Raw genomic sequence first — 17314 nt, 5'->3', positions numbered from 1 at the left:
AGATCTCACTAGCAAACACTATTCACATTCCTGATTTCTTAAAGGGACAATCTCTCCCTGACTTCTTAAAAGGACAACGCAAACTGCTTGTCTGAGATCCCAACCCTCAACATGCCGGCCCTCTCAACACAGGCACTGATTAGTCATTTGCTCCCTCACTCCACCGAGAGTCCCTTTTCCTTATTTTCTATCCATGAGTTTATCTGTCCAGCCTTACTGCTCTCACTGGGCCCGGCGCCAGTCAGCTGGGACTCTTTGCCTTTCCAGGAGCACAAGTGGGCTCTGCCACTTCTCTACCTTTGCACAAAATATTCCTTCAACCTGCGACGTCTTCCCCCAAAAGGCCTGACTATCCAATTCTGCCCATCCTTCAACACCCAGCTCAAAGGATTCCTCCTCGTTATTCTCCCTAGAACTCAATGTCAGAATTAATTTCTCTTTCTCATTCATTCACTCATTTATTCAACAGCTAAGGAGGGAGTGCCGGCCACATGGCAGGCGTTCAAGACTAAACAATGTTGAACAAAACGAAGATCCTGCCTTCTTAGAGCTTACATTCCGGTGAGGAAAACACATGTTAAACAAAATGAATAAATGAGTAAATCCTAGAGAAAACCAGAGACTGGTAAATGTTATGGAGAAACATACAGAGCAGGACACAGAGGATGGGGGTGATGGGTAGGAGCTAAGTTGTCATGTTCAACAGTCACGGTTAGGGTGAAGCTTCACTGAGGTGGTGACATCTGTGCAAAGACTTGAGAGACATCAGCAGTCGGTCATGCAGCCGTCTCTGAGAGAGGGGGCCCAGGCAGAGGAGGGTCACTATAAATGCCCTGATGTGAGAACTTGCCTGGCACATGCGTGGATCATCAGGGAAGCCAGTGAGTGTCAGAGCAGAAGGAAAGTCAGAGAAATAGAGAGAGAGAGAGAGAGATGTAAAGGAAGGAGGCCAAGCCTATCAGCAGAAGGCTGCTGTAAACTACTGAAAGATTTTTGCATCTTTTGCAACTGGAGTGACTAGGAACCACTGGAGGGGCAGCGGCGGGGCAGTGACATGATGTGACTTATGTTTTCCAAGGTCTGTTCTGGCTGCCTGTGGAAAAGAGAATGTAGGTGCAAGGTGGGAACAGGGAGGCTCGAGGGGAGAAGCAGGCAGGTTCTCTACGTATTTTGAATGCAGACCCAACATTCCCATTTTAAAAATATTAAGTCTACTATGGACTTATCTTCTAAAAAATTAAGTGACGGGGTTCCTGGAAGGTAGGGATGGTGGCTTACTATGTACAGATTCCACATACGCCTCACACAATGCCTGGTCCCTAGAGAGTTCAATGATGCTTTAGGGACGGAGCCAAAATTCCCCACTGTGTCAAGTTTTGCTACGTATATTGTGCTGTTTCTTTCCTGAATAGAAATAGCTGGAAGTAGTAATGCCCGAACTACAAGCTAATACATCGATCTTCCCATGCTCTTTAGAGAAGAAATGTCACAAATGACAAATTCTCTTTCACTAAGTTACAGTTCTGCAACTCCTTCCTGAGATTCCTTATTAAGTTATCACGAAAATATAAAATATCAAATGGGATTTGCTGGAGAAAAGCAGGCAAAATTGAGTTTTCTCTGTTAAAAACAGTCTGGCTCCTGGTGATTTACCACATTTCCTTCTTCCCATCTGATTTCGACATTTGTCATCTTTCCTGAAACCGGCGGGACCCAGAACCACTCATCTCACCAACGGCTTCTTGAAGAGATGCTCTTTACCAACCACCAAGCAGCCAACATCAATTTCAACAACAGGGTTGAGTTTATGTTCCTTTTTGTAAATTATGCTTTTGTCAAACTAGAGTAGCTCTCCGTAGTCAAGATTGGTGTAGAACCTTTCGTGCATGCTAAGTCGCTTCAGTCATGTCCAAAGGCCCACCCTTTGGCCACGGGATACTCCAGGCAAGAATACTGGAGTGGGTTGTCATTCCTTGCAGTCTGGGGCAATTAACAAGGTACATAAAATCAGGGTTTTGAGAACCACAAAGAATCACAACCACATCCGTGTACAGTCTTGTCATTTTACTGAGACTATTAAATATTCTTAAGGTTACACTGGATCTAAAGCACATACAGAGCTAACCTACAGCTAACACTGGAACCCAAAGCCCAAATCTCTCAACATCTGGCCCAATGCTCCTTTTCAAAGCCCCTGCCAGATGCCCTCTGAGTAGCATCTTCTAGAAAATCTGAGCAGCTGTCCTTCCACCCTCTGGGAAGAGAAATCAGCAAGTGAATTCTCATTGATAAAGATATCATTCACTCTTATTTTCAGATAAACCAATAAGAGCTAAGTATCCATTATTTTTATAATTTCTCCATTCCCTCTCTGCCTCTTCTTTGTTGCTGTTCTCAAAAATGGATTCAAATGCCTAAAAAATTTGGCACATCTCCTGGCAAAGCCCCAAAGGCAAAGTTTAATTTCCTGCCTACTCCAGATGTGAGAAGAAAATTCACCCCCTCCAGACGTGCTGAAGCCGGTGAGTGGGTCAAAAACTAAGAAGTTGTCAATTCAGGCTCCAAGCCCATCAAACAGTGATAAGGAGATCCAAACATTCCAGACTGATATAAACAGCTGATAACTACGTTTAAAGCAACCTCCTCAACCTCACCAAAACACAAGCCCAGAACATGCAAACAAAGCATTTCTTAAACATACCAATTTAAGTCCTCTAAAATACCCAGATATTTCTTAACCATCTACTGCTCTGTGCTTTGCAGATACACTCACTGAGATACATACACTCTTTTCTGTACTGCAAGAAAACTCAAATACCTAAAGAGTATTTTTAAACTCATTTTGGTTTTGCTCTTGTTTAGTTGCTAAGCCATGTCCAACTCTTTAGCGACCCCATAGACTGTAGCCCACCAGGCCTCTCTGTCCATGAGATTTCCCAGGCAAGAATACTGGCTGTTGCTGCTGCTGCCAAGTCACTTCAGTCGTGTCCGACTCTGTATGACCCCATAGACAGCAGCCCACCAGGCTCCCCCGTTCCTGGGATTCTCCAGGCAAGAACACTGGAGTGGGTTGCTATTTCCTTCTCTGTGGGAATCTTCCAGAGTCAGGGATGGAACTTGTGTCTCTTACATTGTCAGGTGGATTCTTTACCACTGAGCCACCAGGGAAGCCCTTTTAAATTCATAATATTCCATTAATCGCTTTTCTGAAGATGCTGCTACTGCAATCGTGGTTATTTAAGTAATAACCCAGCAAATAATTGAAGTGCATGGCCTCAAAGGAGTCAGACCAGAAAGCCAAGGAGAAACATCTCTGAAACTATTCTGTCATCACCTGAGGTCAAGTAAAAGCTGGGGTATGCACTGAGAGAAATGAACACAAGGGAAGTTGGGACCCACAGAGGGTGAGAGGAAAACCCTGAAAGTCTCCAACAAATGTGCTTTCTCTTCATAAAAGAGCAGCAACAAGGATTTTCTCCCACACATAAATTAATTTGGTTTCCCTTCTGCTGGGCTGCTGTTTATTTTCACATTCAGTTTCATCCAAGAGGTGTTCCTTGGTTCAGTTTTGGGGAGCTCCCCTTCAGCAAGGTCTGTGGGCCACCCCCGCCCCCAGCACCTGTCAGGCTGCAGAATGAGAAAGGCTTCTGTCACTGGGATGCTCAAGTAGCATTCCTGCAATCTAAGAGATTAATTTGTTGGACATCGCAAACTTTAGAACAAATGAGGCTTGTCTTTTGACCCTCTTTCACAATTTGAGAACTCACCCCCATCCCCAGCCCCTTCTCTCATCCCCACCCCTCTCCCTCCCAGAGCTGTGAGACTCCTGGAAATGCTGTCTGCACATCAGCATCCACCATGGATTTCACAGTTTTTCTAACTAAGTCTCCAGGGGAAGCCTCTGAAGGGCCAATGTAAATAACTGCCTTCTAGATGCATTATTTTTAACTTCTAGAATAGGAAGCTATTTCCATTGCTAATTTTACGACAACCTATGTCTCTGACAGCCAGGTTCACACTCATTCCTGTCAATTTTACACAACAGTCTGTTTCCATGTTTTTCCCTTTAAATCAGAAACTCAGAAAGAATTAAGAATAGAAGCAGCGCAATTACAGAATGAAAACATGCTGAATATATTTTGTTTCCATGTGGCAAATATTTCTCCTTTGGGGAAAACAAAACAAAATTTCACTACCTAACACATTTATTTACAATTCAGTTCTCAAGCAGAGAAACTGAGTAACTTGAGATCTCCCACTCTTGCTGCAGTTTTTTCCCAGCTCACTTCATTTTTGGTTTGACAGTTTTAATCAGGTGCATTTAATTGGACTGATATTCAATTCAAAAGGTCCTTGTGCAGAAAGATCAGGAGGAGAGAGAGAAAAAATATATAAGGAGGCACCTATTAATTTTCATGCCTTTTGGCTGAGGTTAAAGCTAGTGGAGACGGAAGCCGAAAAGCCTCAGTTCTTAATCTACCCACAAACCATTGCCACCAGTCAATACACACGAATCTCATCGGCAGTTATTGAAGAGCATCAGGATTAGGTTCTTAGGACTCGCCTGGATGGAGCTGACTCATGATCAGTCCTCTGGCATCCAACACCCTCTTCTTGTGACCACAGGTGTGTTCACCTGATCCCTAACTTTCCAGTTTATTTGCATCTAAAAATATTGCATTTTTTCCATTTCCACCTAATATGCATCCACAGCTCAACAGGCCACTATCAGTATTTATCAGTTATACCAGGAATACCCACCTTTAAACATACAATAGATTTTTCCTTGCAATTGTACACGAAAGCAGTTTGTAAAGTTTACACAACAGTGTACAAAAGCTATTAGTAAAACCAATGCTGATAATGGATTTAATTCAACATTTACTGAGCATTTACTATTAACATATTCAGGGAACTGTTCTCTGCAACAGAGAGCCTCAGAGACAGTAACAACGTCTAGGCCAACAGTTTAACAGGGGAGCAAGAATTGCACAAGCCTATGAAACACAGTGGCTGGTGCCATCACAGAGTCCTGTGTGCCTAAGAGAGCAAATCATTCATTCCAATCGTGCAGGTGGCTTTGGAAACGGACCTTGGAGGATGAAGAAGATTTCAACAGATTACACTGGAAATTCACTTATAAGAGGGCTCCCTCTTCTGCAAACTATCAAACAGGAAATAGCCCAGTTGTGGAGTAAGCTAATATTCTGGTGACCTTGTTAGATAGTTTCACTTAAAGAAAATGTTTTCAGATTCTCCACTCTTCATATTTTAAAAACACCCCATCTATTGACTGGTTAAGGGCAGATTGACCAACTACATTACCCAACTCACTCCTTTTGAAATAAAAAAACCCATTAAGTTATACATGCCTGAAGCAGGACAATGAGGCAAGCCAGACCAAAGCAGGGGTAGTTGGGCTCCTGTGGTTGTCAGTGACGAGGACCGCGTGCATGAACGTTCTAGGGTCATGTTCTCAGTCCCTCTGTCAAACATGGAGAGCGATGCATGTCCCTAGCACCAGAGAGGGTGTCCCTAGCACCAGAGAGGGTGTCCCTAGCACCAGAGAGGGTGTCCAAAGCACCATCAGGGCTCCCTCTCATTTGCGTCTAGTCTCTTCTGGGAAATTAGCCTCCTCTCGGGCCACCTTTGCTGTGCTGTGCTTAGTCAGTCCAGTCCGACTCTTTGTGATCCCGTGGACTGCAGCCCTCCAGGCCCCTACGTCCACGGGGATTCTCCAGGCAAGAGTACTGGAGTGGGTTGTCATGCCCTCTTCCAGGCCACCTTTCCCAGGAGGCTAAAAACCTGGCGCACAAGTTCTGGAGTCCACTCTCAATGACGTATGTATCACAAGAGAAAGGTCTTTCCCCTCTGATTGGCTGCTGGAGGTCATGTGCCACTGCCTGGACCTATCGCTGAAGCCAAGGAATGAGCTCTACAACGGGCTCCATGTGGGTCACAGAAAAGGGAAGAGGCACCCGGAGGACAAAAGCAGTGACCTCGGTAATGCTTAATGAAGATTTAGCATGCTGCACATCAGGTTGTTCTGAACCAATTTTATGATCCTGAGCATAAAACATATCCTCATTTAGGCCGGTTTACTTGCCAATTTTTCGATCGTCCTTTTGTAGCCTAAAAGCCTCAGCACATCCCCCACACTGGTTCTGCCCTCAGTGAAGACACCTCTCAGGTCTCTGGGCCTCCAAGTCCACAGTCTAAATGACACGCCCGCAATCGTCTCCGCAGGACCAAGCCGCAGAGACCACAGTTATTGAACCTGACACCCAGGGGCACCCATCCCTTATCAGCATGGCCAGGAAGAAAATGTAAGAACTGCTAGTTACTTCAAACTGCCAGAGTGGAGAAGACAGCCAGATGCCTGTCACCAGTCCAGCTGGGGAAAAGGTGCCATGAGGGCAGTGGGAAATGAGTGGAAGTCTGGACAGGATAAGAGTCTGCAGACTGAGACAGCAGGGCTGCCTCCTGGGTCAAGACGACCACTTTGCACACAGCAGTGTTTGCAGATTACTGTTGGAAGTGTCCACGAAGAAAACAAAGGTAACACACATTAACACATTGCTCCTTATCCTCAAAGAGAGTTCCAAACAGTATCTAAGCCAGTTTCAATATTCTCATAGAAAGTTGCCAGGTCCTCCAGTAACCCAGGAACAACACAAGCTCCCCCATCAGGCTGCCCATCTCAACACGAATGGCAACTCCTCCACCCCTACAGTTGCTGGGACCAAAATGCCACGGCCAGTCTCCACTAGCTTCTTTCTCTCACACCCCTCATCTAATTAATTTGTGGATTCTGTTGGTTCTGCTTTCAACATACATTCCAAATCTTGCCACTTTTCAACATTTCCACCACTCCCACCCTCATATACTGCACTGTACCCCTGGCCTAGACTATGGCAGTAGCCTTTTGATTGGTTGACTTATTTCCAATTCTTGCCCCCTCCCCACTATATTCTTAACCAGTAGCCAGAGTAAGCTTTTATGTCCAATTCCACTGTGCGTGCTAAGTCACTTCAGTCATATCTGACTCTTTGCAACCCTATGGACCATAGCCCACCAGGCTCCTGTCCATGGGATTCTCCAGGCAAGAAAACTGGAGTGGGTTGGGTTGCTGTGCTCTCCTCCAGGGGGTATCTTCCTGACCCAGAGACTGGATTCTTTACCATTAGCACCACCTGGGAAGCCCCTAATTCCACTGCTTCATCCTTAAAGCCTCCACGATGGCTTCTCAGGCTTCTCAGAATAAAATCCAAAACCTTGACCTTGACCTCAAGGCCCTACATAATCTGCATCCCTCTGACCTCATCTCCTACCACTGTGCCTGGTAGGCTCCTACCTCAGGGCCTTTGCACTTGCTATCCCCTTTGCCTGAAATCTTTCTCCCCCAAAAGAGCAACATGACTGATTCCCTTACTTCCTGCAGTCTCCCCTCAAATATCATTGTTTATTAGAATAGAAGCCCCCTGAGAGAGAAGATTTTGTTCTGCGTGCCAGTGTATTCTCAGTATTTAGAATGGTACTCCCCGGATCAGGTGCTCAAATATTTGTCACATGTATGAATGAGAAAGAAAAATTGGGCTTAACAGTCAGAACAGTGGCCCTTGTCAGTACTAGAAATGAGAACGGTTTTCAAAATTACAAATGACAATTCTATTTGTCTCATGTGATCAAACACAGAATAGGGAAAAGAGCCTGTTTTGCCAACGTTTGCACCAGAACCTCCTTGCTGCCCAACAAAAGACAATAGCAGTCTAGGGGAATGAATGACTGAAGCTGAAGCCCCCTCTAGGAAGTCCCAAATTTCTTTGAGCTTTAGCTTAACATTTCAAGTGAATTCTGCACTCTATACTACAGATGAGCTTGTCCTTACTTAACAATACAGGGGCATTTCTCACAAACCATCCAAGAACATTATTCTCCTGGAAAGTGCACCATGTCTCTCTGGATAACAATCTTCTTTGGAGAAACATGTACCCTAACAAGAGGAATGAGAATGTATGAAAAGCATGTAGTACAATGTCAAGAGTAAGGAGTCGCTGGCATAGTTACTATCATCAGAAAACAGACAGCATGCAGCCTAGTACCCCCATCTTCAGAGAGCAAAGCGAATGCCCAGAGGGTACTTGCCAGGCTGATCCAACGGATCTGGGGGATATTGAGAACTACAGCTCTGTTTGTTGAAGCTGAATTTTGTTATAGGAATTATTTTAGAGAAGGAAAGCCTTGGAGACCTAGTGCCTATGTCTAGCTTCTAGGCAGAGGCTTAGAGAGGGCTGGTGATCTTTGAGCTCAGATGTCCCAATGCAGAGGTCAGTGCTTCAACGACTATATCATTAAGTGATCATCAGTGAGTAAATGAATGAGTGAACCCTAGAAACAGGCCTGGAACATGACAGGTTTCCAAGAAACATTTGCTAAATGAGAGAACAATCATCTATAAAGCACCAGAAACATACCTGGTTCTATATTCAGTGTTTTAATAATCACCAGCAAATTTGATCCTCACAATAATTTTAGGCAGGAGACTGTACTCTTTTCCATTTACAGACCAGGAAACCAAGGTTACAAAAGGCTTACTTAATATTCACACATAGTGACAAAGTAAGGTTTAAACTCAAACCTTCAGAATATGAATAACTTGACAAAAAAGTAATATTTCAGGTCAAAAAAGTAATATTTCAGGTAACCAAAAAGTACCAAAGTACTTTCACACAGTTGACATATTTTTTTATCTTGGTTTGATGAGATTTAAAAATGCATACATACTCAAACATGATGTGTGAAACACGATTATTATGTTTGTAACATGATTATTATTTTCTGAGAAGTGTCTCAGAAACGACTGAGCCTTTGCAGCAGCTTGCCCCCATATCAAATAGCTCCAAGCAATGGTATTTTAAGTCATTATTCCTATTTTAACAGTTCTTATGAATTCTTTTTGTTTTCTCTATTATGCCTATGCAGAGCACTTTTCCTTCTAAATTTGAGGCTTTTTGTTTGCCATAACTGAAACAACAATCACCAGGCTTATTAAAATTCTGAGCAAACTAAGGATGAAAGCCTAGAGTTGTAGGTCGAATTGCTGTTGTTGTTTAGTCACTAAGTCACGTGGGACTCTTCTGTGACCCCATGGCCTGTAGCCCACCAGGCTCCTCCATCCATGGGATTCTGCAGGCAAGAATACTGGAATGTGTTTCCATTTCTTTCTGCAGGGGATCTTCCGGACCCAGGGACTGAACATGCAGCTCGAGCATTGGCAGGTGGATTCTTTGGCCCTGAGCCACCTGGGAAGCCCCACAGGCCAAACTGCATCCCCCATAAAGATGCTTATGTCCAATTTGCAGTACCCATGAACGTGATTGATTTTGGAAATAGGATCTTTGTAGGTGATCAAGTTGAGATGAGGTCATTAGGGTGGGCCCTAACCCAGTATGACTGGTGCCCTAATAAAAAGGGGAGATTGCACACAGACAGACAAGCCACGTACAGACCACAGGTGTACAGCCACAGGTCAAGGAGCTACCAGAAGCTGGCAGAGAGCCTCACAACACACCCTTTCTTAGCCTCTTCGGAAGAAGCATGGAGCTGCCGCCACCTTCATCTTGATCTTGAACTTTTGGCCTCCAGAATAGTGAGACAATACATTTCTTTTCTGACCTTCTTTTGAATCATGGGAATACAATATCCATTTGCTTTGTGTTAAGAAAGACCCAGATGCTGGGAAAAATTGAAGGCAGGAGGAGAAGGGGACAACAGAGGATGAGATGGTTGGATGGCAAGCTCTGGGAGTTGGTGATAGACAGGAAGCCTGGCATGCTGCAGTCCATGGGGTCACAGAGTTGGACACGATTGAGCAACTGGACTGACCGACAGTACATATAACTGTTACATGATCTTACTGATTAAGAATAACTAAAAAAATTTTCCCATCATTGAAGCCATTCAATTGGTGGTACTTTGTAACAGCAGCTCTAGAAAATGAATATATTTAAGTTGGAATGAAGAAGGCCTGAGATGCCTGAGACTTTTTTCTGGGGTTTCACCTCTGAATTCTAAACTGTAGACTCAGTTGGTACTGTAGTTTTTGTATAAGCTAGGTTTATTGTACAGAACCGGCCACCCCCACCGCTCAGTGTGAAGTCCCCTGAGGCTACAGAGACTATAAACAGACTAAAAAGCTATTTTTGACTCTCTCTAAACTTTAGCCAAATTTCTGTCCAATGAAAGATTTTGAGAAAAGACATTAATCAAGAGAAGTCTTCTATTACTACAGTAACTTAGAAATCTCCAAATAAATATATGTGTGTGGATATATATGTGGACTTCCCAGGTGGCACTACTGGTAAAGAACCCACCTGCCAAGGTGCCGATGCAGGAAACATAAGAAATGCGAGTTCAATCCCTGGGTTGGGAAGGTCCCCTGGAGACAGCATGGCAACGCGCTCCACTATTCTTGCCTGGAGAATCCCATGGACAGAGGAGCCTGACAGGCTACAGTCCATGGGGTTGCAGAGTCAGACATGACTGAAGTGACTTAGCTCGCATACACATATACATGTATGTGTACTCATCACCACATATGTTGTGGCCAATTAATAAGAAAGGAATAGTTCCAGATATAGCATGAATTCACTGCCCAAGCAAGAGACCAAAACAGTACTGGTTAGCCCACGGATTGATTCCTTGCTGCTTCACCCTTTCAGGCACCTCCATGTTACAAAAAGCATATAGAGTCTGTCCCCTCAAGCAATCAGAAGTAAATTTACCATGGGCTCCATGGCATTATCAGAAAAATTGTCTGCTAAGGCTGATAAATCGGTCGATTATCTGCTTCCTTGACTTTTATTTCCTCTTGTATAAATGTCTTCATCCCAACATTACCAATACCTGTTCTAAGATGAGTGATAACTTATCAAACTGCTGAAATCACCGGGAAATTATTAACAGATCAAGAAAGAACTTAACAACAACAACAAAAAGCCGTAATAACATAATAACGCACTCAGCAGTCTAAGAGCAGCCCTCTATGGAAAGAAAAATGGCTACTTAGTAGAATCTTAGCGTATACATAAAATGGTACATTTCTTTGCAGATACATTTACCAAGTGTTGACAGCACCCACCTTGGAATGAAACATATCACGGTCATAATCGTTCTGCCTGCCAACAGAAAAGTTCACACAGTAAGTCCTTTATTGACTAAAAATGTACCTATATCCAGAAGGAAAAGAACCTTAGGGGATAAGAGAATTTAGCAAGGGAGAGGAAATTGCTTTTTATTTAGTGGTTAAATACATATAAAACAAAAGCTGCAGAGGAAGCCACTCCCAACCCCCTACATGCTCACAGAAGTCGACAGTGCTATGGTGTGAGAATATTTCTTTGGGTTATGCAAAAGAATCTATGATACCAAAGAACACCACTTACAAGGACAACCCTAATTCAAAGTCAACTTTAAACACTGATTTAGGTCAACGATTTTAACCTTTACTCGGACCAGGCTTTGTGCCAGAGCTGCTATCTAGTGGTCAAATGTTCACTTATTTGCTGTCTCCTTTCCCTGCTCACCTTCTGGCACACACAAATGAAGTCAATGATAGCAGGCCAAAAGACAGAGGATACAACAAACACCACACGAAACCAGCAAACAAGGGCAGTTCCAAGGGCCACAATACCCTGGAGTCAGATTAACAGCCCCTGAGCAATTTGGAGTCCACTGGTTTTGTCCACTTCATTCTCTTTCCAGAATTTCAGGGGGGACTTCCCTGGTGGTCCAAAGGTTAAGAATTCACCCGCCAGAGCAGAGGGTTCGTTCCCTGGTCTGGGAAGATCCCACAGGCCACGGAGCAACTAAGCCCATTCGCCACAACTGTTGAGCCTGAGCTCTGCAACAGGAGAAGCCACTGCCAGTGCAATGAGAATCCCACGCCTCGCAACTAGAGAGTGGCCCCTGCTCACTGCAACTAGAGAAAGCCTGCACGAAGCAATGAAGACCTAGCACAGCCCCAAAAAAGTTCATTAAAACTGATCCTATTATATATACAGTTTTAGAATCTTCTCTTTTACCTAGTAATATGTTTAGAACTTCTTTCCAAGTCAGTCAACAAAAATAAATAATATTAATTTAAAAAGAAGGCAATGGACATGCCTTCTATCTCTAATCAGCTTTGATTACACTAACCAGGTTCTTGTTCTTAATTCTGTCCCAAGAAGTTGCTGACCTTTGGAGGGCCACTGACAATCAAGACCCAGCACAGCCGAAAAAAAAAGAATTTCAGGGATGATTTCTTCTCTTCCTGGGCTTTCTTCAGGCATGCCCGCTTGGGGTTTCACTTAGAAAGCTTTGCTAAGTCTTTCACCTGAAAGAAACCTGGCACTGTTTTCTAGCTCTCTGTCTTCAGGAGCAGTGCTCCAGAGGAGAAAGCATTCATTTCTACTTCCCCAACAAAGCTTGATCCTTCTGGAAACGCATTAAGTAGTAAGGCTGAGGTCAGGGAACATGTCTACTGTTGCTGCAGATGAAGGTTCAACCTCAAGGTAAATGTTCAACAACAACAAAAAATCCCTCTGTCACGCAGATGTCTGCCCCCAAAGTGACCCTGGCCATTTCCCGGGAGTGACCTCTTACACTATTCGTGTGTCAGTTCCTCTTGTTAACCTTTTGGGAGTCTATAAAATGCCCCACTTCTCTATTTGAATAACCACGCCACTTCTTTTTCATCTTATAGATCCTTTAACTCTCTGCAGCCCTCTAGCTGCAATATTCCCCCACATGTTATAAGAACTTAGTTACCCAGCTGATCCTCCAACCAACAACTAGTATTTGAAAAGGAGGATGAAAGACTGTGGGGCTTCCCCAGTAGCTCAAACAGTAAAGAATCTGCCTGCAATGCAGGACACCCGGGTCAGGTCCCTGGGTTGGGAAGATCCCCTGGAGGAGGGCATGGTAACCCATTCCAGTACTCTTACCTGGAGAATCCCATGGGCAGAGGAGACTAGTGGGCTACAGTCCATAAGGTCCTGAAGAGCTGGACACAATTGAGCAACTAACACACTTTCACTTTTCACGAAAAGCTACAGGGCCATTTAAAGCTTTCATTGGAAAAGCTTTTTGATATAAATATTCTCAACTGCTCAGGCTTTGTTTTCAATCTACATGGTTTGAAGCTACTTAGAGAAAGTCAAATTCTTTTGGTATTTCCACACTAACGTCAACAGTAGTGAATCCTGTAAAGCAGTGTCGGCAGTCTTTTTCTGTGAACAGTCAGGCAGTAAATATTTTAGGCTTTGTGGTACACATACATTCTCTGTCCCATGTTCTTTGTTGTTGCTGCTACCATTGCTTTTTTTTTTTTTTTTTTTAAACAACTTAGTCTTTTATTTGCCCAAGGCCAGCTGTTGCAGGCACTGAGGCCCCAAGACTTCCAGAAGGAATGAGGGTGGGGGGAGTCACCCTGCCTCCCAGGTGCTGCCTGCCCCATCCTGCTTCCTGCAGGAGATGGGAGAGTAGATAAAGTGTGCCCTTGCACCATCAAGTATCTCAATTTTGTGTGTGTGTCAGTCGCTCAGTCGTATCCGACTCTTGCGACCCCATGGACTGTAGACCACCAGGCTCCTCTGTCCAAGGGATTCTCCAGGCAAGAGTACTGGAGAGGGTTGCCATTTCCTTCTCCAGCTTATTTTTTTAAACAAATGCTTTAAAATACAAAATCCATTCTCAGCTCAAGGGGCTGCACAGAAATAGGCCATAGTTTGCTGACCCGTGTTCTAAAGAATAGATATATATTTTTTTCTTTATCGTCAAAGCAGATGGCATTTAAAACAATATTGGAAATTTGGAGAGATGGCCACAAGTTTCATCACCATCTTCTTAATCTAGCCATACCTGTGAGTCACTAAGCACCTTGGTACCTCGGTTTCTTCATCTGTAAGAGGGATTAGAGTAGATCGTGATTTATAAACCACACTCTCAAAAAACCCTAGGTCTCCAGGGAAGGGCTTGGTTGTGTGGATCCATTTACCTCCCACCCTAGCACAGCTACCCGGCAGCCCTGCTTTTTCCTCCTCTATACAGAGGCACTCTCTTTAAAGACAGCAGTTCCACTAATTTTTTTAAAAATATGTATTCATTTATCTATTTGGCTGAGTGGGGGTCTTAGCTGAGCACTCAGGATATTTGATCTTTGTTGCAGCATTCGGGATCTTTAGTCATGACAGGAAAAGCCTTAATTGCAGCATGTGGGATCTAGTTCCCTGACCCGGGATGGAACCTGGGCCCCCTGCAGTGGGAGCTTGGAGTCTTAGCCACTGGAACAGCAGGGAAGTCCTTTCTTTTGAGTTTTAAAAACACTGTATTCAATGATCTCAGGGATCACCCTAGTGCTCATCCTCCATGAATCCATTACTGGATAATCGGTCCTTTTCCAATCGTACTGGGAAGTGTCAGATAGAGAGGAAATGATTTAAAATCCTACGCTGAAGTTAAAAACAAGAGATCTTATTCTAAGAGGCCACATGTGCTTACTTAGATTTGTGGGAATCCACCGGATAGCCATATCATATGCGTGCAAACCCCACGCATACTGATAAGAGTTCACACTGGCATCTCTCTGCTTAGGGCTCTGGAAAAGCAGGATGGTTTAGCACTGGACAGGGCAGTGACCTCAGGTCCGGAGACCTGGCTTCCAGGCTGAATTTGGTACTTACAGGTTCCCACTATAATTCCTGGTGTTTATTTAACAAAAAACTAGAGAGTCTACTAAATACCAACCCTTTGACTGGGTGTTAGGACCACAGAGATGAACCAGACAGATGTGAACACTCTGCCCTCCATTACTCAGATCCCGCATCTGTAAAGCAGAACAATAACACCTGCTCCCTCTTGCCGGCCCTGGGCTCCTGCAGAGATGGCGAAGTTTGTGTCAGCTGCCAAGCACAGACAACATTAAACTAGAAAACTACAGATTCTCCTTCTCTTAAGTGTATAATGTATATGCAGCTTCCAGAATTTACCCAACTGATGGGACTCCCCTGGTGGCTCAGTAGCTAAGAGCCCACCTTCCCATCCAGGAGATGCGGGATCCATCCCTGGTCAGGGAACTAAGATTCCACTTGCTGAAGGGCAACAAATCCCAGCCCGCAACTAGAGAAAGCCCTTGTACCTTGCAATGAAGAGCCCAAGCAGTCAAAAAAATTAAAATTAAAACATAAAAAAGAATTTACCCAGTTGATAAAATGAGGCCACGACACGTTTTGCCTAACCAAAAAACCACAGCATTTCTAGAACATGAAGCAGCATGGCAAAACAGAAAGGGCTCAAGCCTTGGCACCAGAAAGTCTCACTCAAATCCCACCCAGACCCTCCAACTAGACCCTCCCAATATCTACAGGCCCACAGTTTCATTTGCAGAACAGGATACGAAGGCCTGCAATTTCACAGGGTCACTGTCAAGGCAAATCAGAATTAGATGAGTCAAGCGTGTGGTACAGTGTTAGCACGGAGTGAATATAGTTTCTCTTCTCCCTCCCTCCCAGGCACCCAGAAATCTCAGATGACGGAACACTGCATCTTAAATAGTAGAGCTTACCTCCGAATTGTTGCTGTTGCGCCCCAGCTCTATAGCATAATCACCTCAACCAAAGAGAACAGGAAACTTCTGGTTGCTACGACCATGGAATCCAGATGTAGAACATGCCCCGTCATCAGGAAAATCTTACAGTCTTGGCACAGTGTGAGGACACAGAGAGAGAGAGCAGAGCCGATGACGGAGGGGAGACTCTGCAGTCTGGAATGTGCCCCAAACTGCCAACCACAAAAGGGCTCACTCGCTCTCAGGCTGCGGTATCTCTGTGGCGTGGGCCACAGCCTCTGCTCTTCTCGGCAAGTTGCCTCAGAACACATGACTTTCTCCAGTCATCGCTAGGCCACATCCACGGGAATGCTCGTGGCAGTGCGCATCACCTCCACCCAGCCCAGTGAATCAGTGCAGGCCCATCCTTTCCTCATTTCTGAGAGAGGAAGACAGCAGGAGATATTTCCCCAAGTCCTTTCTCTCCCCAAAACCCTTTGATTATATGACGCATTCTTAACTTCTTCATTCGTTCAGTCATTCAAGCATGTTGATGGAACACCTCCTGTATCCTGTGACCCATTCTTTCATCCATTCATATATTCAATAATGTTTACAGAATAGCTCCTATCTTTAATTCTGTTCTCCTCTCATTCACTTATTCAGCATATTTACCGACCATCTACTATACACCAAGTACTGTTATGTGCAAAAGTATACAAGAGTGAGGAAGAAACAGTCCATGCCCCAAGCTCACAGTCAATAAGGACAAAGACAAATAAGCTATTATAACATAGCACAAAAGGTATTATCAGAGACCCACGGGAACCAGGAGACAGGATGCCTAATTTTGCCCAAGAGGTGGGACAATGGTGGGAGGAGAAGAGGGACGAAAGGCTTCTCTCAAGACTGAGTGTTGAAGGGTAAGAAGAAGGTTATCAGGCCAATCAGATGAATTGAAGACATCCCAGAAGTAGGAAAAAGAATATGCCAAAGTGAGGCTTCCCTGGTGGCTCAGATGGTACAGAATTTGCCTTCAACACAGGAGATACGGGTTCAATCCCTGGGTCGGGAAGATCCCCTGGAGAAGGGAATGGTTACCCACTCCAGTATTCTTGCCTGGAGAATTTCAAGGGCAGAGGAGCCTGGTGGGCTACATAGTTCATGGGGCATAAAAGAGTCGGACACGACTGAGCAACTAACACACACACAAGGAGATATAAGCATGGTGGTCTGCAAAACAGATCACTCAGTATGACTGAAATAAGGGATTACAGGAGGGCAGGAGAAAGAGGGCTCCGGTGATGAAGCATCTACTATACTTTGCTAAGAATAACAAACTTTATCTTTTTTAGGAAAAGCCTCAGTTCAGTTCAGTTCACTCGTTCAGTCGTGTCCGACTCTGCGACCCCATGAATTGCAGCATGCCAGGCCTCCCTGTCCATCACCAACTCCCAGAGTTCACTCAAACTCATGTCCATTGAGTCGGTGATGCCATCCGGCCATCTCACCCTCTGTCGTCCCCTTCTCCTCCTGCCCCCAATCCCTCCCAGCATCAGAGTCTTTTCCAATGATCCTAAATAAGGATTATCCAGATTGCAGGCGTGTTTTAGGAAGTCTACAGTGGTAGCAGTGAAGACTGGCTTCATAGAGGCTGAGGTGGAGGGAAGGCAGACATGAGACTGAAGCAAAAAAAGTTCTCAATTCTCATGGGAAACACTAAGAACA

General features: G+C 44.5%; 1 protein-coding gene across 1 annotated transcript in view; it reads right to left on the bottom strand.

Annotated features, from left to right (window-relative positions):
- The window catches only part of ZNF827 (zinc finger protein 827), a 188751-nt gene that overhangs the window by 150557 nt on the left and 20880 nt on the right, over positions 1–17314 (bottom strand). The gene's annotated exons all lie outside the window — the stretch shown is intronic.

This window comes from Budorcas taxicolor, chromosome 17 (genome assembly GCF_023091745.1).
Source record: "Budorcas taxicolor isolate Tak-1 chromosome 17, Takin1.1, whole genome shotgun sequence".
Classification (NCBI taxonomy): Eukaryota; Metazoa; Chordata; class Mammalia; order Artiodactyla; family Bovidae; genus Budorcas; species Budorcas taxicolor.
The sequence above is the reverse complement of the archived record's forward strand: the minus strand, read 5'-3'. Positions and strand labels throughout refer to the sequence as shown.